Genomic DNA, 26,354 nt, shown 5'->3' with positions numbered 1-26,354 from the left:
ATTAGAGATAAGGACAGAACAGGTTCTGCCTGGAAGCGAGGCGGGTGGGGGGGGGGGAAGAGGGAAGGGCCTGGGGGGGTAGGGGGGAGGAATGGCCCAAACAGTGTATACACATGTGAATAAATGAATAATAATAAAAAAAGAGGTACAGCCTAATGAGAGGTCCTTAGGTTGCTAAGGAAGCTGTCCTTGGAAGGGTTCTTGTGGAACCCTTGCACTCTCATAAGAGCAAGTTATTAGAGTACCCTGACCTCTGAGTTGCTGTCTGACTCCATGTTTCTTGATGTGATATTCTACTCTTGCCATGGTGTTATTGGACTCTTTCCAGAGGCTGAACCAATGGGGTCACCTGATCTTGAACTTTCGGCTTACAAAACTTAAACTTCTTAAAAAAATTAACCTCCTAAGTTACTTCATTGTGGTAATGCAAAACTGGCATTTTATATATATAATACATATGCTAATAAAATTTGTATTTAAATATTCAGTATATCTATATAATATAATATATATAAGATTATATTATATATCCCAGAATATAAACATAACAAAGAATATGCAAATGACAATGAGGTTGTTTCTAGTATGTGATCATAGGCAACCACAACAGGCAATGAATAGCTCACTTTCTACTTTAAATACATGAAAAATACAGCATATATCATTTGACTTGTGTGTAATAATGATTAAAGCTGCCATTTATTAAGCATCTATTGAGTTACAATTCTAAAATCATTGCAGTTATTTTCCTCATTTATTTTATAGATTAAAAATACTGAAACTAAATCCAAGTTATATAACTTATTCTAAGTTATAAAATCAATTAGCATCAAAGCTGAGATTTGAGCTCAGGTCTATCTGTAATCAAACTTGGGCGTTTTTCACTATGTAGTAACCTTCTAAGTTGAATGTTTATGCTATAATACGCTACTAGCTTTTTAACTATTTTATGTTTTAATAACTTCTGTACCCTGACCTACTGATCACATTAAAACCAAGATAGCCCTCTATAAAGTGGTTTGAATAACCTGATAATTACCTGTTGAGAAAAGCAGGAAAAGAAACATTTAATTATTTCACACTCTGAATAAAATTTGTCCTAATCAATCTGTCATTTGTCAACACTTAAAGATCATCATTAAGTTTCATTTTAGGAACTGTAAAGCAAGTAATTAAATCAACTATGAAAACAGATATTTTGTGACAAATTAAAGATGGCATCCATTTGTATTTCATATTTGAAATAAAAAAAACCCTGATATTAAAAGCTATTGCACAAGCATTTTATAAGTGGAAAAAATTTCAAGTGTTTACTAAAACCAAACAGATTAAATACATATTTCTATAATACTGATTTTAGTAACACTGTTATATTTTAATGACATTAAAATGGAAGACATTATGTATACATGCATAGTAAGTCTTTCATTTATATATATGTGTGCTTCTATATTTATGTATGCATATATGATGCATTATGTTGGAATGATTAGTTTAACTTTTCTAGTAAAAGTCTGAAAAAAGTTAAGGGTGTATATTTGGAATTGAACTCTGATGAGCTTAGCTCATTTAAATTTGTGATGAGAATATTTCTTTCTGGTTCAATTGTTTACTATTTTCTTCAAGAATATATTCATGATAGCTCATTAGGAAAGCAATTTGCCAGTTTTTATCAAAAGGTTTCACAGTGTTCAGACCCTCTGATTTAGTAATACATTTCTGGGAGCTTATGTCAAGACAATAATTTGGTTTTAGGAAGAACTTTATATACAAATGTGTGTAACATAGTGCTGTTATTTTTTAAAAAATATTTTAGACTACAAAAATAATGCATGCCCCTTAAATAGAGTAACAATATGTACAGTAGAGAGTGACAGCACTTCTCAGAACTCCATCTCCCCACTTCCTAAGAAATTACCATATCAACAGTGTGTTATTTAAAACCTTGAAGTATTAATTTTAAGGAAGTATATTATACACATGCATACCACAATATTGTTTCACACAGATAGGATCATATGGTGGGATTAATGATTTTTATAAAAGTAAAAAAGAGGAATGCATACATAAAATTTGTATAGCTACTCTATAAAATTGTTATATAGACTTTAAAAGAAGGATTTGCAAGGAATTTATAACAAAATATGTATGTCTTGTACATTAAGGGAACAGAAGGAAATAAAATTCATATCTTACAGAATGCAATAAATTAAGGCATCAGTTATCTTTGGAGATAGTCTCTCTAGTGACTTTTTGCCCTTTTCTGTGTTTTCTGAGTTTGAAGTGGCAAATGTAATGTTTAGGGAGGTTTTCTTTCTTGTTTGGTTTTTTGGTAGTTCTGGGGCTTGTGCCCAAGACTTAGTGAGTGCATACTAGGGAAGCACTCTACCACTTGAAAAGACCCCAGCCAGCACTTTTGTTTGTTCTTGAGACAGTCTCACTAGCTTTGCCTTGGCTGGCCTTTGAACTTTTGATCCTCCTAGTTCTGCCTAGGCATGCACCTTGCTATTTAGTCAGATTTTTAGGAAGTTTTCATTATCTAGAATCGAAAACTATGAATTTGAAAATATTAAAAGAAATTTGTATGTCTCTTTTTAACATTACATTATTAATCACTTAAAGAATCTTGTTCTAGCAAATCTGCTGGTGGCTCACGCCTGCAATCCTACCTACTCAGGAGACAAAGGTCAGGAGGGTGGTAGTTCGAAGCCAGCACTGGCAAATAGTTTGGGAGACCCTATCTCGGAAAAATTCATTTAAAAAAGCTAAAAAGGGCTAGTGGAGTGGATTGAGAGGCAGTACGTTCAAATCACAGTACTACAAAAAAAAAAAAAAGAAAAAATCTCAGGTTGGTGAGAAAAACAAATGAGAATCTTTTTAATTGACATAACATACTGATGCTAAATGACTATGTCTTTTCCTGACATTGTGGTAGACATTCATAGATGTAAATATTTAGTACATAACTTAAAAAGCTTTCAGCATGAAATGGACAGATGTGCCTTCTTAGAGCAGTAGGCAGCACATCAGTCTCATAAAATGGACAGATATAATGTCTCCGTGTATGTACAGGAAACTTAGAAAGTTTTGAATAAATAGTTCTGGGTTAAAATCCAGTTATTCCACAGTATCTATTTTGTGCTTTTGAGTAAGTTGCTTGATCAACCTCTCTAAAATAGTTTTCCATCTTGCAAAATAAGAATAAAATAATCTATCTTTCAAGGATTTTATAAATATTCAGTGCAATAACAGATATGAAATGTTTCTTAGAGTGTCAAGAATGCTTAATTTTCAATTAATTCTAACAAGCATCAAATAGCAATGAGGGTATAAAAGGAAGAAATAAAGAAAATATCCAGGTATGCATGGTATTTCTGAGGCCTTTCTCCTTTTTTCTAGTTAAGGAATCTATACTGCAGCTTTTGTGAGAAAAAGAAAACACCTCCCACAGTGTAGTAGCCTTGTTTGTGCTTTCTGAGACAGCAATTTTACAATGAGACCTTTGAGACACTCTGTCTCCTGCTTCTCAGCTGCTGACCTTACCTTCTACTCCAATGGAATGAGATTTATGGAAGGGACATTCAAGGAGACAGAGAAGCACCAACCTAGTTCTAGGGGTCAGGGAAACTGCTCTGAATAAGCAAGATATGAACAGGAAAAATGGGACCATCAGGGTGAGCAAATGGATTTGGTTAATAGCCGTCTCAAGTACAAGGAACAAATTGGTGAAATCAAGGAGTGAAAATCTGTAAGGTTTTGAGGTTGTGTTCTGAAAAGAGATACAAAGCACTCATTAATGATCTGATATATATATACCAACATTTAGTAATTTCTAACTCTTTTCATTGTGTGATAAAAAATGTGAATGAGAATTCATTTTCTGGGTAGAATCCTTATGTTCAATACCAAGAGAGACATTTTGCTATTTTTTCCTTTTTATCAAGACATAAAATATTACCTGTTTGCAAATAGCCTGGACTAACATGGAAAATACCCTCTCAAGTTTGCCATTCTCAGCAATGGTTATTAATTCCTTGAAAAAAGAGATACTTTTATCATCCTGATTTTTTATTTGTTTGTTCATTTTTCAATTTATTACTTTTTAAATTTCACTGTAGATTTGAAATCTATTTCGCAATATATTAAGAAAATAAGTTCAAAAGATAAATGTATATAAAAGCACAAACACAATCATATACACATTTATATATAGAACATATTTGCAATAGTAGGGCTGTTCAATGGGACTCATGGAAGAAAGCAAAGGAAAAGAGAATGACAGAAAGTGAACAATATTGAAATACACTGAATCTGTGCAGGCAGAGGACATAAGGATAGGTACTGAAAGCTGTTGAATAATAGGGGGGAGGGGAAGAGTAAGGGAGAATAATAGGGGGTAGTAAGAATAAAGTACTGTATACTCATAGCTGAAATGTTATCATGAAACCCTTTCGAACAATGAATATGGACTTGAAAATGAAGGACAGGATTGTAAAACAGGTGTCCTGTGAGGGGATAGACACGTGGGAGCAGGAAGGGCGAATATGGTCAATGTACTTTATATAATTATATGGAGTAGAATAATGAAACCTGTTGTAATTGTTTTACATGGAGGAGAGGGGGATGAGGGAGAGAGATGTTGGGAGCAAACCTAACTAAGGTATATTGTAAGCACATATGAAAATGTCATAATGAGTCTTCACTGTATAATTGATATATGCTAATAAAAATGTTAAAAAATTTCCTAACTTGACCAAACTCTAGTCAGGCTCTTACACCTTCTAGACCCATATGTATATAATCCAGTTTTATCAAGAGCTCTGTTAAGATGTTTGCCAAGAGCATCCCACCCTTTACCTGATCACTGTTACTGTCTGATGGAATTTCTCATCTGCTCCCTCCAGGTGATGTCTGATCACTCTAACCTGTCTGCAGCAAAGAATCACACCAGGTTGGGTTTGCCAGGTTTTTCTGAGTCCTGAGGATTCCTCTGAGTAATTTCTCATCCACTGCCCCTTATCCTGCATTTTAGTTATAAATTTTCACTTGCCCATCCTGTATTTGGAATTGAGCTTAATCTTGCTCCTCTGCTGCAAAATTCCATTGCTGTAGACCCTATACCTGCCTCAATGGTCCTGAATAGAATTCTTATTGTGCTTTAAAAAACTGTTATTAAATAATATTTATATTACCAGTTAATACACCATAATTATACCAGTTTTTTAATAATGTAAGAAAATTACAGGTGCTGTTATCTCCTGAAATACCAGAGATTGCCAATAGCTTATTCTTCTGCCAAATAAAATAAATGATTTTCCCAAGATAAAAATTTATAAGAACATAAACAAATATCTTGGGATATTCAATGAAGAGAACTGAAATAAAATTGTATTTACAAACAATGAATACACTAGGCTGCTGATTGCCAAATTTCATGATTAGGAAAAAGGACAATAACATAAATCATTGAGCTAAAGAAAATCAAGAGTTTCTCTAAATTACCTCCTTATATTACCATTAAGAACATCTTAAGTACCAAGACACCAGTACAGATGGGAAGATAATTAACATTTACCATTTTAAAAAGGGATTAAAATCAAGTGCTTCTATAGTAAAGAAAGGCCGAGAACATTTTCACTAATTTTATTTTTTACAAACTCATAGGATCATATTTAAACTCTTGTTTTTCTTAAGGTAACTTCCAGTTAAAAAGTAAAACTGCCTCTTAATCTTTCATCTGTGTGTTGTATTCTAAAATGACTAGGCCTCAAATATCATGATAAAATTAAGCACATTGTTCTTCAAGAACATGGATGCCATTGGAATAGAACTTGACGTCAGAACAGGGTTTGAGTGTAGGTTGGAGGCAGTCCATGTATGGACATGGTACATAATTCCAGGGCCAATGTGAAGCCAAGGGAGGAAGGCTGTGTTGATGAGAATGGTGATTAAAGGAGTGATTTTTAAAGGTGACATCTTAAGGAGGTTAGAAATTCATATTCTTAATGATTAGGGATTTATGGTTTTTCTATCAATGGGAAAGATATGTTACTTTGTAGTTTCTTAAGCTTTTAAATGTAGAATTTTTTCATTTTGAAACAGATACTAGTGGGCTTATTTTGAAAATAAATTAAACTTAATGTATCAGTACTATGTTATAAAATTCCACAATTTGTACAGTTCATAATTACAAGTCTATTTATGTGTAAACAGAAGTTATATATAATGGGTAAAATCAAATTGCCATGCTTGAATCAAACTTGTATTTCTCATTCAAACTTCAGTATTATCAATAAAGTCATAGGGCTTCTTTCTTTACCCACAAAAAAGTTAACGAAGCTACTCCATCTTCTTCCGATGTAAGACTGTCTAGAATTTCTATAAAACTGATCATTGATTTGGACTCCATTTGGTTCTTGAAACTAATGATTTGACACACTCCTGTTCTAGCACACAGTTGAGAATTTTACATCTTTACAAACAAAAATGTACTCAACAGACTTGCTGGCACTTAATAGAGAACCCCGAGGATTAATTTATTTGCCCAAAGTGACAGGTTTTCAAGAACAATCTTCACATGGCTGGAATGAAAGTGCCGTTGGTCTGTCTAACTGCTCAGTATTAACAGCAGCTGATAGTGATGAAATGCTCTGTGGAAGGCAAGGAGCAATTTATTCTGAAATATGGTGGCTCTTCTCTGGTGTATTCTCATTCTGCTTACCTCAAATTACTCTTGAATTTCAAAACACTGTCCTGTCCAAGGCTATTATGCACTAATAAACATTAACATTATTCAGTTGAAGGGAGCTATCTTTCAGTGATGCATGAAAAGTGTTTCCAAGCTCTGGTTAGAACATGCTTTGGAGTGGAAAGTATAAGCCATTATTATTGCTTGCCCAATGCTGTTTTTACTTTGTAATTTAACCTTGAAAAAATAACATATATATCCTGTGAACAAAAATAAAATACTTAGAAGCATTTGGAGGTATAGGCCATTTCCCTTCTCTCTCCTGAAGCTTTTACTACTCCTGAAAAATAGTAGAGCAAAGTCCTCCCATATCTAAGCTGTGCATTTCCTCCTCCTGTCTCAAGGTTGGCGCCACCAGTATGACTTGGTATGTGACTTCAGGAAACTTTTTTTTTAGCTTCCTTATCTACAAGATGAGAGGATAGTCATAGTACTTACTTCAGAAAATGGCTGTGAGAGTTAAATTCCTATATGATAGACACTCAGATGAGTATTTCATACATAGTAAGTATGCAATAGAGCTTACCTGCCATATAATTGTGAGAATCAGATATCTTTTCATGACAAATATTTTGATAAAAGGAATTTTCAGAGTATAAAGACTTAAAAGTTATTATCCACAGATTATCATTATGCTATAAATAGTTATTTTGGTGATAAGCTACATATAAAAAACTATTAGATAATGTAATATAATTTATTTAATTCAAAGTCTTTGCAAAGTTACTGCATTTTTTTTTTTTTTTTTGAGATGGGGATCTATATAGCCCAGACTGGCCTTGAACTCCAGATTCTCTTGCCTAGGCCCCTTGGTGCTAGGATTACAGACTTGTATCAGCATGCCTGGAAGACTTCATTTTTTTTTCTTCTAGTCAATTTTTTATTTTTGATAGGTAAGGGCCTATATACACACACAACATACGGTGGGTCCCAGTTATTCATGAACTATTTTAAAGCTGAAAAATTAGTTTAAAATTTCTTTGATTTGACTACTTATATTTTACATATATAAGATACTTTTGAGGTGGCATAATAGGCTTATAACAAATATCTTTGATAGGTCTTATTTTAGATATTATAGATTCTGACAATATTTTTCCCCTCCTTTTTTGTCCCTCTTTCCCTTCCTCCATTCATCTAACTGTCCAACACATTCCTTGTGAAACTTTGGGGTAAATCAAAAGTTGTAATTATCTGGGAAATATATTAATATACAACTGAAAAACAAAAAAATTCAAACTCAACTTTTAGATCATTATTGGCAATAAAGACTGAGATACACTTGTACTTTTTTTCGTTAAATATTTAACTCCTTTAAGTGCAATGACCTGTTGAGCCTTATGATATTTAGAGAGACCTGAAAAAGTTCACCTTTATGTCCCCAAAGGTCAAATGTGATCCAACACTGTTTCTAGTCTACAATAGGAGAGTTAAAATAGAAATTAAAAAAAGGATTGAAGTGTTACACTTTCATACCATTCACTGGTTACAGAAGGAGAACTGAAGCTTGAAACAGCAAACATGCCCATTATTTTTATTTTGTTAAAAAAGGGATTAATCCTGGATACTGTAGAGTATTGTACGTGACTGCTGTACACTAAAATCATCACTCAAACATGGACTGATATTTAAATGTAATTAAATTGAAAATGAACTTGAAAAATTTTAGTTGTGATGGATTTTAATAAGAATCGTAATGATCTTATCTCCATCTCACAAGTGTGAGGAACGGGCGGGGGTTGGAAGACAGGGCCGGCTGACCAACCCAAAGTGCCCAGAGCTAAGATCGGTACAATTAATTTTGATTCTGTACTTCAGAGGATAAAACCTAGAAGCAAAAATAGGAACATAGCCAGCGGGCAGCCGGAAACTGAAAGATAGAGCCAAAGTGTCAAAATTGGAGAAGCCACAGAAGCCATGAATAAAAGGAGCAATTTTGGGGTCAAGAAAAGATAAAGCTAAAACCATGAGTGAGGGGGAAAAAAAAAGAATACAGAGGTGAAGAGAAGGGAAGGGGAAAAGGGGTTGCTCTGAGGCATAGTACCCTTAAAGTTTTAAAAGTAACATAACTAGGAAAAGTGAAATATGACCACACAAAAAAAGCCTAGGATTTACGGCATCCTGCATATGTTTTGCTAATTGCCACCTTGAAAACATTTGCGTTTGCAGCCTCTGGGGACTAAAGCTTAATAATGGATTAGCTCCAAGGCTGGTTTTAATTGAATGTCTGTGGCTCCTTTCATGTATGGGTTGGCCTTATTTAGAGGACAGCTTAGTGGTTAGGACAAGAAAAGATCTGTCTATACTCATTAGAAATATTTGTCATGCTTTAATTGTCAAGAAATGATGGAAAAAAACAAAAGACATTAAGGTGACAGTGAGGCATTTGTGTTACATAACAGGCAAAACTGTCAGGCTGCCAAAACAGTTATGAAAGTAAAATCTTGAAATAAGAAGGCTCTGTACACATGCAAGATATGGCAGTAATTGTGAATTATTTTGCATTCTTTTGGACTGAGATGGGAAGGTAGTTAAGATTTTGATATAATCTTTTAAATCAAAGATTTAAAATGACAAATATAATAAATGTTTTTTGCAAACATAAAATATTTATGATAGAATTTTCACTTCCATTGGTTGTCTATGGCATACAAACTTCTCCCCTGGATAAGGAAGCACTGAATAATAAAAATAAATAATATTAACTTTAATGAAAGAAGCTGATTAACTGACATTCCTTCTTTGTTTAATATCTTCTGCTAATAGCTCAGATAATTAATATAAGTAGGTGGACTCTGCTGCTATTTGCCAAGCTGCCAACTGTACAAATGCCAATGTGTAGTGTACTTCACTCTCTTTCCATTTCTCATCAAGGCTGAAAGTAATTTAAACTGGCTCTTCTGCTGATAAATAGTATTCTATGCTATTTACAGATATTACACAAAATCATTACAGAGATTCGATTTAGGATGATTTCAAGTATAAAGCTTTAACTCTGTAATCTCCTTATCATTCTTTTACATTCAACTTTTAAAGGGCTTATCATTGGCTACTGAAGGAAAAAAGAGATTATAATTTTTTTTTTCAGGCTGATGTGAAAAGAGAGCACTATTCCAGTATGAAAGAGAGGTCTACATGTTGACTAGACGGCTGCAGTGTGAGCAAGATTCCAGCAGGTGGCGAAACAATGAACAAACAACAGGATTTGTTCAGACAAAAGAACTCAAAAATTATTGCAGTACAAAGTAGTATATTTTCCTATCCAGGGCAAAATATTTAACAACAATAATTAGTTCTAAAATCAGAAAAAATTTATGGGAATAAATTATAAATGCACAGAATGATCAATGACGGCAACTGCAAAACAGTTAATATTTGTGGAGCCTGGGGCAAAAGCACCAACAAAAACTGGCATATCACCCTTCTAAATATTTAGAAGTTATAAGTTAAGACATCAAAAAATTTAAATAAAATATGTTTGTGAATCGCAGCTGCATGCCTCCCTCTTCCCTCTTATCCACTTCCAGCTCTTTCTTGTTCCTCTAGGGGCCTGGCCTACATGTGTTTGGACAGAGTATGCACTCCATATTCCACCTGCACCCCACCAACATCCCCATCCATAACAGCACTTGGAACTAAAGGGATGCACCAGCTGTGTGGTTCTTTCTTGCAAAATGTACTGGAAAGAAGTGGACCATAGGCCCAGAAAATGCATTCCATGTATTTTAAGCAGGGTTTTATGGGGACTTGACACCTGGAGTATGTTCTGGAAGGGATACACAGGCTCCTGGAGGACATGTTTCCTTAACTGCAAATTCCTCAGTTGGTTGTGAGGGGAGAAGCAAAATGAAGGTCAGGACGGGAACATGAAAGAGCAGGGTATAGGGCAGGGGTTTTCCTTGTTTGGGGTTTAGCATGGTATAGCTCTGATATCAGAGATTGTATATAGTGTTTCTGTTTACATTTAGCTTTCATGTTCCTAATTTCATTGAACTTTGACAAAGATTCTTGTGAAGCAGATAGGAATTATTATCATAATTTTACAAATGGTGAAACTGAGTCTAAGGGTGAATGATGTATAGAGGACCCATAATTAGTTAAAAGCAGTATAGAGTTCAAATCTAGATATTCTTATTACAGGCTTCCTTCTAGTGTACCTGAGCAGAGGCTAGCCATGTTTGTAATAGGTTTCCTTTATACTAGTTGGTCAATGTAGAGTTTTTTAATGAAGTGCAAATAGGCTTGGGTGATAGTTTGTTTGCCACTGATAGGTGCTACTGTCTTCATATATATATGTTAGAAAATATAACTTTTGGTCTTTTCTTGAGTCTTTGTTATTGAGCAGGAAATTGCTGAGGCAGGAATTTATTACAAGAGTACAATTTCTTTAAATTTAGCTTAGCACCACTGGTGTTTTAGGGTTCATAGTAATGACTCCTGACATGATCAGATATTATTGCTGAAAAGCAAAAAAAAAAAAAAAAAAAAAAAAAATCATCATTGGCTTCACCAGCCTTCTGATAAACAATTGTTTTAGAGCTGTGATAGTGTCAAGAAATAATAGCTTCAGATAATTGCTATAAAAGTGAAAAAAAGCATCATTTTTTGGCATACTACTTGTTTATATGAAAGATTCTATATTACTTAAATTCCCAAGGTAAAATTTTGTCACTAATTTATTCTGGAGAGCTCATCGAAAAATTATACTGCTAGAAATGAGATGTTTTAAAGGTATATTATTAGGATTTTATAAGAGGCACAATAGCCAATTAGCAGCAAGTAGTGTTCTGAAAAACTTCCAGCCCCAAATCACCTTTGAGGGTTATGGTAGTGATTTTTTTTGTGTGTGTGCATATGTGAGAGAGGAGGACCAGAGATGAACCAGAGAGGAAAGAGTCCAAGGAAAGACATGTTGAGTAAAAAATAGAAGATTTTTGTGTGGAATTGACTTTTTCAATATATATATATATTTCAATTTATATATATATATAAAGTCGGGAGAAACTAATGTATATCTTTTCCATCTGTCGCTTAAGAAATCATTACATTAAAGTTGTAGCTGGTCAGATATCTATGCTAATGCTATGCAAGAGAATGGGGTGAAGTAAACAAAAGTGTAATTTTGAGGTCAAAGTGAAATTCAGAAGACTCTAAGATTGAGTATATTACAGTGAGTTTTTTTTTTACTTTACTGACACTAGTATAATTAATTTAACATATATTATTAACTTTTTCTCCCCCAAATGTGTTGGAATTATACTAGGGTTCCAAAGTACGTCTGGTGGCATATTATTTTTTAATGAAAATAATAACATAGCCAAGATCTGTTTGTGCCATGTGTTATGCTAGTGTTATGCTGAGAATGCTATTTTAAATATGAAAAGACAATAAATGTATTTACTACCAGAAATTTTGGATAGGCTGACAATTTAATGCCCAAGACACATTTTGTATACATGACTATAAGGTTCACATGTATAATTCTATTATAAACACAATTGTCTCAAACAGAAAGTATATTCAGAAATATGATTCCATATTAACTCAGAAGCTATCCATATGTCTAATACTGGTCAAGCATCCTTAATCCAAAAATTTGAAATCCAAAATGCTCCAAGGGATTAGGGATATTCAGCATCCCTAATACCGTTAATTTCAGGCAAATGTTATAAAATCCAAAAATTTCCAAAGTATAAAACATTTCTGGTCCCAAGCATTGTTGATAAGGACTACTCAAGCTATACTATTTTTAAATTATTTTCTTGTTAAAAGATACTAACAGGTAGTAGCAATAAAACAAGATATACTATAGTAAGATGCAACATAATGTAGTATTACACATTCTCAGTAGAAGTAAATAAACATTTCATACAAAACATTCCAAATTATTTCATTCCTGCTGAAGAAACATAAAGTTGGCAAAATAAGAACCCCCAAAGTGCACCTGCTGCATTAATGTAAGAGAGGACAGAAATAAAATCCTCTTGAAATTCTTTTTAAATAGTTTGACAATCTTCAAATGATTGTCAAATTTCAGGTTGATATCCAATGTCTTCTTTTATTTATAATGAAAAGAGGAACTTTTTATTCATCAATCAATAATTTACTTATTAATTCAACAATGATCCATTGAAAACCTATTACATGTTGATTTATTTCCTAGGATCCAGAAACAAAGACAAATAAGTTGATCCTTGCTTCCAATTAGCTTATTCTAATTTATTAAAAAGAAAAAAGTAAATAAAACAGCTCAGTATGACAGGGGAAGAGTTAAACCAGTGATGTGTGTAGATTTTCCAGGAAAACAGAAAAGAGCGTTTGCATCAGACTGGGAAGTAAAAAGGCAGGCTTCTTGAAAGAAATGCTGTGCTTAAGCTGATTTTGAAGGACAAAGGCAGGCTAATGTGTCATCATTACTGGACCTCGTACATCCAGGTTCCAAAGTAACCATGAGATTTTCTTTTCTCAAAAATCTGTGCTTTTCATTGCTGTAGCGATAACCAGAGGCACCTCCTATGGAGAAGACTTATCTTTACCGCCTTTGAAGAAGCATAATTCTAACATGAAGTACCTTTTATGGGCTTAAATGATGAAAAGAGAAGTCTGCAGATGGGCTTCCTAGAGAGCAGTGGCCTCAAGAGTCAAGAGTCCTAGGATAAACCATCCTGCCTGTCACTACACTGCTATGAAAATAAGTCACTGCTACTTTCATTCCCCTAAATGAATGTAGCATGCTTTACCAGAGATGGGTAAATATACTGAGTAATATTTAGCTACAAAATTTACAAAGTAACATTTCCATTCTAAATATCAAAATAGCTTTTATTGTGTAACAAAGATGAGACACATAACCATTGTTATTTTTGTTTAAATTCACCATGTGAGACAGGATTTAGTGTAATACACAGTAGAACTGGCACAGAGCTTTGGGATATGCTACAAATATTCTCAGTGAGTAATTTAAAAGCAGCTGTATAGTATGGGACTATTTCTTTTCAAAACTATCAAAGATATCAGTGGGTCACACCTTCATTAAGATGATTCAGTAAACTTTGAGCACTTGAAAAATTACAATTTTTTCTTTTTTCTTATACAAACCAGACACATACATAGCACATACATTAGCTATGGCCAATAATAGTTTAGTGAGGTTTTAATTTTTTGCTACCATCAGGTAATCACAATGGTACATACTAATTGCAATTTATAGGATTTTATTCTATGGGCAATGTGTCTTGTGTTTCTGGGTTTTGACAATGTGGAGTGACCCACAACAGAACTGAAGTGCTCAGAATCAGTTGACCAAGGAAGAATTTGAAGCAGAATTTTTTGAAGTAGATCTTAAAAGTACATGGATTGCATCTCTTATGGAGAAAAATATATATTATAAAATATAAAAAATTTGTCTAAAATAAGAACAAATTATTCACAGTAAGAGCAAAGCTCATTTCCTAGCATATTGGTCTTTGGATATTGACTCTGTGGCATCTGGAGTTTTTGTTTGTTTATTTTGTTTTGTAAAGATTCTTGAAACTGCTATTAGGAAGCCATCCCAATCTTCGTTCTCCAATTTTTTTTTTATTTTTGGCAGTACTGGGGTTTGAACTTATGTTTGCTAGGCAGGTGCTCTACCACCAGCCCCCAATCTTCTGGCAAATCACATGTTATTACTCTTTTCATCATCTTATTCTTGTGAGATCTAGAAGTTCTCAAATGAAGATTTAATTGATTGGAAACTCAATCAACTATTCACCTCAATTATTGGGGTCAATAATAAGGCAGGAAAAACATATCACTGTGACTTAAAAGTGCCTTGCCTACAGCTATACCTCTGTGCTGTCCACTGAACTTCCATTCTATCTAACTGTCACTTATAGAACTAATTCAACAAAGGGAATGTATCAAGTACTTGCCATATTCAGGTACTTTTCTAGGTGCATTTAATATTTATTGCACTCTTCAATTTGCTAAACACAGCATAAAGGGTTTAGCATAAATCCCATCTTCCCCTTAAACTCCTTAGATGCTTGTACCTCACTTTGAAAAGTATGAATTCTGAAGCAGATAAAAATGAAGGTGAGAAGGTCAATGAGTCAATCATAGCAGCCCAGTTCCAGGTAATGATCCTCATGTCATAAAAAGAAAAAAAGCAATAGATGCCAGAGACATTTGGGAGCAAAAGTCAAAGGACAAGGAAAACTACTAGAATGTCACTAGGAAGGCAGTAATATAACAAGTGACTGTGTCACATATTAGAATGTGCTGTATATAGAAGAAACAAAATGGTGCCACAGGTGTATAAGAGAGTCTAAGAAAACAGATTATACCAGAACCAGAGACAGGGCTTCAATCCCCAGCCCTAACAACCCCCTGGGCATGAAATGGGCACACAGGAGACAAAGGAGAACACTCTGAGATATAGAAATAGCCTAAAGTAACCTAGAGGCTTACTGAGGGATGGGTGACAGTGTGGCACTTTTTGAATGAGTTGGAATTTGAGTGTTTTAAAAAACCATGTGTAGGAATGACAGAGGAAAATGGTCCTGGTATGGGGAAAGGAAACATAAACATATTCTGGGATCAATTCTTTATTATAAAGCTAATAGCTTTAATTTTACAAAATCATATACAGTCAGCCCTCGCATCTACAGATTCTGCATCCATACCACAGACAAAATATTCTGAAGAAATTGTTTCTGAACTGAACATATAGAGACCTTTCTTCTTGTTGATTCTCTGTAAACAACACAATATAGCAGCTATCTGTATTGAAGTTGCATTGTGTTAGCTACTATAAATCATCTAAAAATAATTTAAAATATACAAGAAGATATGATAAAGTCATATGCAAATGCAATGCCATTTTATATAAGAAACTTGGATGTTGAGGACTGTCATATCCTTGGAGATCCTGGAACCCACGTTCCACAGAAACTGAGGGACGGCTGTGGCTGTATAATTTTCGCCCTGCACAGACTCTGAGCTAAATGTGCAGAAGAAACTCTGGCTTGATATGTGGCTGATTGTTAGTTCTACACTTCTCCCTCTGTCTCTAGGTTTGTAGCAGAGAACACTCATGCTGAAAAGGCTGAAGGATGAAAAATAAAGGCTTAATCTGGGGGAAAAAAGTATGAATTCTACAACATACTCCATATAGTGATTGATTGCTTACTTCCCAGTTTTTTCTTCCAGTGTGTGGACTCCTCTAGGGAAAGTATTACACATTAATTCATGGCATCCCAAGTCTAAATTCAATAAAAATCCTGTAAGAGGTGCTCAGATTTGTTGAATTAGTGAAACTGTGCTTAGTAGTATAAAAATACCAGAGCAACGTTCACAATGAAGACATGGCAGATAAAAACTGAAAGATAATGTGTAGAATAAGCATCTTATTTTAATCAGACATTTCTGACTATTGTATTCAAGATATTTCATGAAGTAAAACATAAGCCAGTTATTCTACTTGTTTTCAGGAATTTATGATCCACTGAGGAAATGCACATATGCATTAACACATGGGTATGGTTGAAATGCTCCCTCCAAAACCCATGTTGAAATTTAACTGCCATTATAACAGTATTAAGAAGTAATAATCACCTCTTTAAGAGTGATTAGATCATGGATTAATGTCTTTGTCCGGGGAGTGGGTTAGTTCTCACAAGAGTGAGTTCCTGATAAAAAGAAAGAGTTCAGTTGATTTTTTTCTTTCTGTCTCAAAAGTGCTCCTTGCCCTTTTGGCAACTTGGAATATAGTATGCAGGCCCTCACCAGATGCCTGTACCAGCTTCCATAACTGTGATGCAAATAAATTTTTTGTTTATAATTTACCATAAAATGGACTAAGATGAAGGTTCACTCTAATAAATGCAATAAGAATGAATAAATGCAGAAGAAAGTGACTTCCAGGAAGAAGCAGCATTCAGAACCAAGTCTTACAAGCAGACTAGTATTTCTTATAGATGAAGAAAACAGGCAATTGTGACATATAAATTCAGAATAGTTTTCAGAAACACTGAAAGTACTCTGAAATCTGGTCTGGGGTAGGATAGATATGGCCAATATAATAATGGAAATTGGAAATTCAAGGAAGGGCATTTGTGAAGTTACAGAACAGAAAGTGTGATGTAAACAACTTAATGAATGTGAAACTTACAGCATCCTATGTAAACAAAACTGACTTTAAAAGTATTTCACTGGTGCCTAATGTATGTACCTAGTGGACCAACACAGCAGCAGGTTTTCAGGTGATAGAGCACATTGACCCTGAAGCTGCCTTTACTGCAGTCTACACTGGTTTTGTGAGCAGAATGCAGGAAAAACGTATGTTAAAGGCCTATCTTCAGGTGAGCTGAAGGATGTCTTGTTCAACAAGGATGTCTTGTTCACTTAGTGTAACAAATGATGTTTAGAAGAAGATTAAAAATGAGTAATTTTGGAGAACATGAGATAAATATGTTAGAATAATAGCATCTTGATAGCTTGATAATCTGAGGCTCCCCACGAACTCCAAAAGAATGTAACTCACAGTGCAGCTATTGGTTTGTACAGAAATCTCTACCTGAATGATTGATGCTTTAGCTTTTTAGTCAAGGAATCAGAAAACAGCTGAAATATCTAAGAAACAGCAAAGGATACTGACAATGGTAATCCCAGAAAAAGAAAAAGGAAAAGACAAGTTCCTAGATGAACAAAGAAACTGGATGGTGTATGCTGGGGATCCCCTCTCCTAGGGGTTTAATAAGAAATCATTTTATTAAAATGCAATCTTAGAAATTTTTCTGGAAATCATTCTTATAGTGCACAAGAAACCCCACACCTGCCTATGGCTTTGCCACCCTGAGTGTGCCTGACCTTGGAATCTAAGCAGGGTTGGGCATGGTTAGTAACTGGATGGGAGAAATCTCACACCAACTTTCATGAAAGTTATGATAAGCACCATTAATTAATCACTTATATATGCTTTGCTTTGTTTCATTTTAACTTTTAGCTTTCTTCTACTTTATCTTGAAAGTCTGTTTTAGGTATTTTACATCTAATCTTTTGTCCACATATTGTACCTAAAGAAATCAAGTCTCAGAAGGAGTGAGTTAAGACCTCAGATCACAGAGCTGAGATGTGGCAGAGCACAGTGAGTCTAAATGAAATCATGTGAACTATACATGATACATATCCAAAACTGATAAATGAAGAAGGTAAAGGAGGGTGAATATGGTTGAGGTACTTCTTGTACATGCATGAATATGGAACACTGAAATATGTCAAAGTCATTTTAAGAAGGGGAGTGAGGGAAGAGGGGGATTAATAGAAAGGATGACCCAAACTGGGATACAATATATGTATATATGAAAGTGTCACAATGAAAGCCCTGTAAACCTACATACTAATAAAAAATTTTATTGTAGACATGCAAACAAATAAAACTGTTGTCTTGATTTCTAGGATCTTCCCATCCCGTAACATTCTCTCTGTAGGGTTCTCATGTCATCAAAGGCAACTCTGCCCTCTAGTTGTTCAGACCTTAGGTCATGCTTGATTTCCCTTTCTCTCACATCCACATCCTATCTATTAGCAAATTCTATCTCATCTACTCAGCATCACATCGCCCCTTCCTATGCCCTTTGTTGTTGCCATTATGGTCCAAGTCATTACCCTGTATTCCAGAGCCCTCCTTGCTTCCACTTTGTCCGGTACAATCCAGACATGAGAAAACTTTCGAGTGAGCCTACTAATACATTAGAGTTTTAGACTGCCTGGAATTGGGAAATTGAGAAAATAATTTTCTAGAGATGGGTTAAATAATGAGTGTGATGATATGTATGTACTATCCATGGACTAAGATCTACACAAGCCACTTCCATCATGAAGTATCCCTGATTTTACAGTCCATAATGTCCTTGTGCTCTTTTGCATTTCAGTAGCACTTCTCCATAGCTTATGGCTCTTACTCCAAGGTCACATATACATACAACACATAATTATGTATGTGTATATATATATGTGTGTGTATATACATATATATATATATATATATATATATGTATATATATTCCTAAGTTCGGCTAAAAACCATTTCCATCTGAGACGTTTTATGCAGAGGAGTTACAAGCAGAAGCAGACAGAATTGCTGTTCTTATAAAGCATGAAGCTAAGCATAGTGATGGGTAACTGTAATCCCAGCACCTAGAAGTCTGAGACAGAAGTATTGTGAGGTTGAGGCCAGCCTGGGTTATATATTGGGTTCTAGGCCACCCTGGGCTACAGAGCAAGACAACAAAATGAAACAAAACAAAACAACAAAATGTGACCCATCCCAGGAAGTCACCTTGTTATTTTAGATGCAGTATGGCAGAAGTGTAGTGAGTACCATGGGAAAATTGGTTGTACTTTGCTTCTCAAGGGTTGGTGCTTTGGTTTGGATATGTTTTCATGGTGGGGCTTAGGTGCCAAAATATCATTCTTAACTGATCTAGGGGGAGAGATCTTAGCAGATGGGAAATCTTGAGAGGACTCTTCTTGAGCACCCCAAATAACCCCGTCCTTGTATGCAGCATTGAAGCAAGGCTGGAGGCCCTGTGTTCCACTGTGGAGCAAGAATCAGTGAACTTGAAGCTCTTAGTGATAATGGGGCTTAGCTTGCACTCCCCAGTTGGTGAGACCTAGAGAAAGCTGGGTTTCAATAGCATGAGAAAACAACTCAATGGTAAAACTCAGAATTAGAGTTCACATCCACCAAACCATCTGTTTCAAAGTTTCCTTGGTGTCTGTTCCATTTATCAGCGGCTGTCTGTGAGAACACGCTGAGGCAGTGAGTTCACTTGATATCTGCTTAGGTGCAGAGAGAAGCATGCTTGTGAGGGACCTGTCTTCCATTAATGGAGACTGCTTCTTTACTTAGGATTTAAACAAGCTGTGTCTTCTCAGTTAGTTAAATGAAACATTTCATGTTTTGCAGGCAGTTTAGCTAGAATCTAATTGTTTTGTTTTCTAAAGAAAAAACACTCTTTTTCCTTTAGAGGAGAGTAGTTTGATTTGGTACTATTGGATAAAGAAATTAAAGAGACAACAATACTTTTTTTTTTGCATGAGAAGTTTGTGTCTTTTTTTAAAAAAACACTTTTACTTTGATAGTCTAATATCAATTCTTTCTTACTACCAACAACCTTGCTGTCAATGTAAAAATGAAGAGATTCACCACTTTTCTCTTTTTCAGGCAGCTTGAAAAAACCCTGTTGCCTTTTTCCAATTAGCTTACTAGCTTTGCTGAGCCCAAGCTCTGACTCTCTCAGTGCTTATTTATGTATTTTGAAGAAATGTTCTCAGGTGCTTTCTTTAGGGGCAGATTAGGGTAAAGCTACTTTATTGTGAAAAAAGAAAATTGCTGAGAACACCGAGATTTTCTTTTTTATTACATTTATTTGACAAATGCTATCTGTTCTGAGGTAGGCACTGTCCTAGGTACTGATTGTCTTATCATGACTAAAACTAACAATAATCTCTGCACACTGTGGGCAGGTTACAGGTAAGCAAATGTAAATGTAATATTTATAGCATGTCAGGTGATCACAGAGCCATGAGGAACAAGGAAGCAGGGAAGGGAACAGTATTGGAAAGAAGTACAGGTTTAGGAGGAACAGGTTTGTAATTTTAAGTAGGCTGGTCAGTGATGGCCTCAAAGGGAAGATGATTTAGTAAACACCTCAATGACATGAAGAGTAAGTTACTTAGATAATTGGAAAAATAACAAGGACTTTTTAGGTAGAGGAAAAGCAAGTGAAGAAATCTTAAAGAAGGAACCTGCCTGGGATGCTCCATAAACAGAAAGAAAACCTGGTAGTGGTGGTGGTGGTGGGGTTGGTGCAGAATGAGTAGAGTGAGAAGGGAAGGAAGTCAGAAGCCATGTGGGAGGAGCTGGCACGATGGGGAGGATAGATGTTGTAGGTCTATTCAGGTAACTTTGCCTTTGATTCTGAGTGAGAGGGAAAATCATTGGAGAGCTCTAAAGAGAGATAAGACATTATCTCATTTAGGTTTTCTGAGGATTGTTCTTGTTGTTTGGTTGAGGATAGACTGAATAAGAGTGGAAGCAGGCATGCTGCCATTGGTGGCTAAGTCTACACTTGACTCTCATTCTTCATAGAAGTGATGTTCCATAAAATTGACTTGAACACTGAATTAGCAAATACTCAACCATTGCTAGGAGAAATACAGGGTTAGGTACCTGTGAGCCTCAGGCCATGACATTTTCATCAGTAAATTCATGCCTAACCTTGCTTATACATGTTTCTATTCAAAGACACCTGATTTAATACATAAAATATATATGTGAGATTCACCAGTATCAAATTCATAGCCAATAGCACAATAACTCAAGCCTGAATGCATTCATTTAAAAGATGTATTTTCTCCACAAGACACACCACAGCCTTCTTGCACTAGGAATACAATACAGAACTTTGGTACTATTTAGTGTGATTGTAAATACCTAAATCACACTCTCTCCACTCCCACCAAACCCCACAAGAATGCAAGAACATGGCATTAAGTAGATCTCAAAAAAAAGACACTTATTCACTGTAGAGTTTGGATCTTAAGTGTCCCCCAAAGGCACATGTGTTTTGTCCTCAGCGTGGAGCTATTGGTAGCTGGTGGAAATTTTAAGAGATGGGGCCTAGTGGTAGGTCCTTAGGTCACTAGGGACCTGGGGTTGAAGGAGATCTGCTTCCTGGCCATGAGTTGAGTCTACTTTTCACTCCCCCCATGATTTACTCCTATAGAACCAAAGCAACAGGATCAACAAATCGTGGACTGAAACTTCTAAAACTGTGATCCAAAAGAAATCTTTTATATTTATAAACTGATTATTTCAGGTATTTTTTGTAGAAACATGAAGCTGACTAACACAGTCACCTTATTTGCCCTCAACTGGGAGCTTAGGCATAAGTCATCTTAAATTTTCAGCACCGTGTGTGTGTCTGCAAATGTCTGTGAAAGTGACATAAGTCTTGATTTGGGGGTTACAAATAATGTTTAGCAAGCAAACAAATTCTCAAGAGCAGAGCTGTAACTAATGAGAATTTATTAAAATAAATTGTTAGGCAGCAAGTCTCATTTTTTTCACTGCATGTCTTGTGATAGCTTTTGTCTGGGACTTCAAGGATGCTTGCATAACCAACTGATTTGGGAGCTAAAAGAACTACATTTCTTCAGGTCATAGAGTAGATTTATTTTCCTATTGGATAGCAGAGATAATGTGCCCTCTGGGGAAGTGTTTGGAAAGGTTTTTGTTGTTGGTTTTCCTTTCATTAGCATTGCTCTGTAAGATTTGGGGTTTCCTAAGCTCACTTTGTGTGCAGGATTCATTTGGGCCTATTTCTGCATTACCACCATCCTAAGGGCAAAGGAACTGGTGAAAACATGAGATTCACACAGTCTGCTGTACAGTGGGTGACAATGTCCTTCCTTTCTGAGCTAGGAGATTGATACCTTCTACCAGGATCTATGAAATTGTGGCAAGCTAGGTTGGTAGCTTGTAGGTAGGATAAAAATCTTAGATCATTCACAGTTCTTGACATGTTTATAGTTTAAAATTTCATTCTAAGTATATTTTCTGAAACATTTGCTTACAAGTTAAGGGGCAGATGAATGACTCTGAGCCCACTGGATGGAGTACTTCTCACATTTCTTGATAGGACCTTATTTATTCTACAATGATTTTCAATGCACAAATATCTCTTTGAGTTAAAAAGTGTCTCTTACTTTTTCCTCTCTCACTATGCAATTAAAGAATTCTTTTTTTCTGACTTCAAGTACTGTCTTGTAGTATAAAACTTCTTTAGGTATTATAGATATCTACTGGCAAGTCAAAATAGCACCATTTAAGTTGGCTTCACTTAAAGAAAAAAAGTATAATTTAAGAAATAACCATAATTTTACATATATAGGAGCTATTTTGACTGAGATAGCATTTTAAGTGACACTAAAATACTGAGTAAATATAGGTAGAAATATAGGATTCCCTGCTTTGCACATGAGAATACTCTTTGTTAGAAGTCATTCATATGGATAATGTTCTTAAATGCAACTGTAATTATCTGAGTCCTTCTTTTATTTTTAAAAAAGTATTTTTTAGAAAGACTTTTAACCCTAAATCAGAAAAAAAAGAATCACTGATAGCGCTTTACTTTGACACTATTATCATAACAATGCTGGTATCCGTGCACAATGATGAGTCACATGAAAGCTATTTTTAAAAGTAAATCAGAGATTCTATTACAAAGAGCCCATTGCAACCTTAATTTAAAATGACATACTACTAAAAGGTCAGATCTCTTATTTTGATAAGGTTTTCAATTTGAGAAACTAGCTGTCACATCTCCACTACTGAACCCTCTTAAGAGTGAAGTCTAATTTAAGAACTTGAGAGAGGCCAAGAAGGGAATGGGAATTCCCACTGATGTCTCAGCTGAGTTGGGGTCTGTACCAGGTTTGCTAAACCTTCATTATATCTCTTCTTCCTGATGTCTTATTCTAGTCTGTCACTCAGCTAGTGCAGAGAAATTGATGCTAAAATGCAAAATCTAAAGTCTAAAAACAGCAATGTAACTTTCTATTTTTCACTTCCTTTTAAGACATGACATCTAGCAAATTCAGATTTCTCTGTTAATTTTAGAACTTTATATTTGTCAAGTTGAGTTTCAGCATATACACTTTTTTTGTTAAATATGATTTGATGACAAAATCTTAAAAAATGTACAGAAAAGATTACTAGTAACTTGTGGATAAATATGTAATTTGTGTTTCTCATTTGATACCAACAAAGAAGGAAGGTGTGGTGATGACTTTACAAATAAGCAGTTTTCATCAGATTCCCCACCCATCGTGCAAGTGTGGGGCTTCCAGCCTCTGCAGATTTCTGTTTGATTAATTTTGGGAGTCACCTGCACAAGTTTTACATGAGTTTCTGAACTTGGGGTGTCAATTTTCAACACATTTTTGCTTGATCCAAAGGCTGTCCGAACCTTGGAAGCTTGATAAATGGGCCCCTTGGCCCAGCTACTGTTGTCACTGCTGCTAAATTGTTATGCTAAACTATTTTTCTGGTGTTGGGGGTGCTGCTACTGCCAGGGAAGACAGCTGCCTTATGCCTGTTGGGGCTTCTATTTCACGCTTGCTCCCCACAGAAGTGTGGAGAATGCTATGTTATTCATGGTGACATTCTTTGTTAGCTCATTGTGGTGCTCTCAAGTTCTTGTACAGATTTTGTGTGAATATTTATTTCAGTTGTTGTCTTCAGTTTCCCTGTTTAAAAAAAAATCACAGGGAAATTAAGCACTAAGAAATGACATTGCTTTTACCTGCTGATAACAAGGACATTGCTAGTCAGTTGAGCATCATCATCCCTTACGACTAATTCTTTCTTTGGAGGCACCTCAGAATTTGAAGGCACTATAATCTTGGCATCTTGTTTCATTAGTCATCCAAACCAGTATATAGGGTCTCGTGTTTAAGAGCATGGAGTCTGGAACCAGATTATTAAGGTTTGAATACCAGTTCCTTTACTTTTTACTACTATGATCTTATGTCCCGTAAGTCACTGGACCTCTTGGCAACTTCCAGTTCTTAGTAACAAGTATAGTAAAAAAAGTTTATATCTATCTATCTATCTATCTATCTATCTATCTATCTATCTATCTATCATCTATCTATCTTAGAAATATATAATCTATCTTAGAAAACAGTGTTTTTGCTATTAAAGATACTGATTTTTTGTTATTATTGCAATACTAAATAATGAAATTTTTAAGTGATTACTGAACTTTCTTTTAAATCAACTTCTGTTGACTATGCTCCAGATATGTTGGTTTAATTATCTTCTGTATGTACTTCTGAAACCTTTGATTCATCTTAGTGCATTGTCACATATTTTAGTTCTCTACCAGCTAAAGTTGTTGGAATTAGTTCAACAGGTTATTCCAAAATGACAGGGTTTAATTCATACTCACAACTAATCAAAAATCATGTATAAATGTTTCCCAAAAATAAGAGGCAAGCATGAACCCTTGCTTTCTGCCCCTGAAAAGTCCCTTCACTCTTGATGGAAGCAGGTAAGAGTAATAACCTTTTTTGTACAGGATCCCAATGGAAGTAGAATGAATGGTCCATTTCAGCTCAACACTCGTTCTGAAAAGGATCCAGGTCACTGACTCAGTACAAATGAAGTTCCTCTCTGCTTCAACTCAATTACTAATGAACATCCTGATTGCCCTCACAAGTAAATTGGCAGCTGTAGTAGGTTCTACAAGAAATTTGTACTTCAGGCAATCCAACTATAGATTTCTGTCCTCAATGTAGCTTCCAGATAGTCCCCTAAGGAGAGACTTAAGTAGAACATTTTGAGTAAGAGCTCAACCACAGAAAACAAACAAATAAGAACCAATACTCTGAGTTTGGATTCTTTGAAGTTGGGGCAGACATGACAAGAAGTAGAGGAGTGAATTTTTTTCCCCCTAAATCTGTGCATGAGACTTTGGCATAGGAATCAAAGAGTAGGTAGTGTTACTTTTTAAAAAAATTCAAATCCAGTGAAGACACTATGTTAGAAGTCATTTATATCCTATCACATCAAATACCACCATGACAGAGAAAAATTTTATAGTTTGGTGGGAACTCTTTATCTGTAACAGTGGTTCAAAGTCAATCTACAGTTTTTAATGTTAGCATCCCCTTTATATCTGTTAAGATAATATTCCAAGGATTACATATGATATGTGATATTCTAAACAGATTAAAATATTACTACAATTACTAAAAAATAAATTACAATAAGTTCCTATGAATGTATAAGAAAAAAGTAGAGCATAGAATTATAAAACACACTGTAAGGAATGGGGTAAGACTAGGAATAAAAAATCACCTAAGATGTGGCTAGCTAAAGAATTTCTTATCCTTAAATAGGTGTTATTGATGTATACTTCCCCACATAGAGTTTACTCAGATGCAGGACTTTCTATAAATACCAGAGGCCCAGAACATATTTACTGTAATATACTGATACCTTTTGTCTCTTGGGGGCAGCAAAACATCTCAAGAAAAATCACACCTTCAAAACTACCTGAATGAAGAACTGATCATATGAGCTTATCTGAAACAGTGGCTAGTATAAAAAGATCCATGAAATATTGAGAATCTCAAGGGGTATTCTATTAAAATGGCAGAATTAGTTGTCTTTCTTTATCATAGCAGTCCTCTATAGTATGGTAACTATAAGTCAAATATGGGGCAATACACATCTGATCCTAATAGTGTGGTGAGCAGTATGTGTGTGCATGTGAATTTGTGTAGTGTGATGTGTATATGTGGATGAAGGTTTTAGTTTTATGATTACCAAGTCCGCTAAAAATCTCAAATCTGTTTGTTAGTGATTTACCTTAAAATTCTTCAAGTGCAATCTCAATTTGAATTCCTTCATTTTATTTGATAAAAGTACAGGCTTGTTGATAAATAGGCTTAAGTTACTGCATACCTTCTGAATCATCATGATTTTTAATTTAAAAATCTCAAGACTTATTTTAATATCCTACAAAGTATGGCTGTTAATAAAAATTGT

At 35.0% G+C, this 26,354-nt stretch overlaps 1 protein-coding gene across 4 annotated transcripts in view; it reads right to left on the bottom strand.

Moving 5' to 3' along the window:
• The window catches only part of Grid2 (glutamate ionotropic receptor delta type subunit 2), a 1,442,266-nt gene that overhangs the window by 107,724 nt on the left and 1,308,188 nt on the right, over window positions 1-26,354 (bottom strand). The gene's annotated exons all lie outside the window — the stretch shown is intronic.

The sequence above is a fragment of the Castor canadensis genome, chromosome 9, assembly GCF_047511655.1.
Source record: "Castor canadensis chromosome 9, mCasCan1.hap1v2, whole genome shotgun sequence".
NCBI lineage: Eukaryota > Metazoa > Chordata > Mammalia > Rodentia > Castoridae > Castor > Castor canadensis.
Note: the sequence above shows the minus strand (reverse complement) of the source record. Positions and strands in the feature narration are given on the sequence as shown.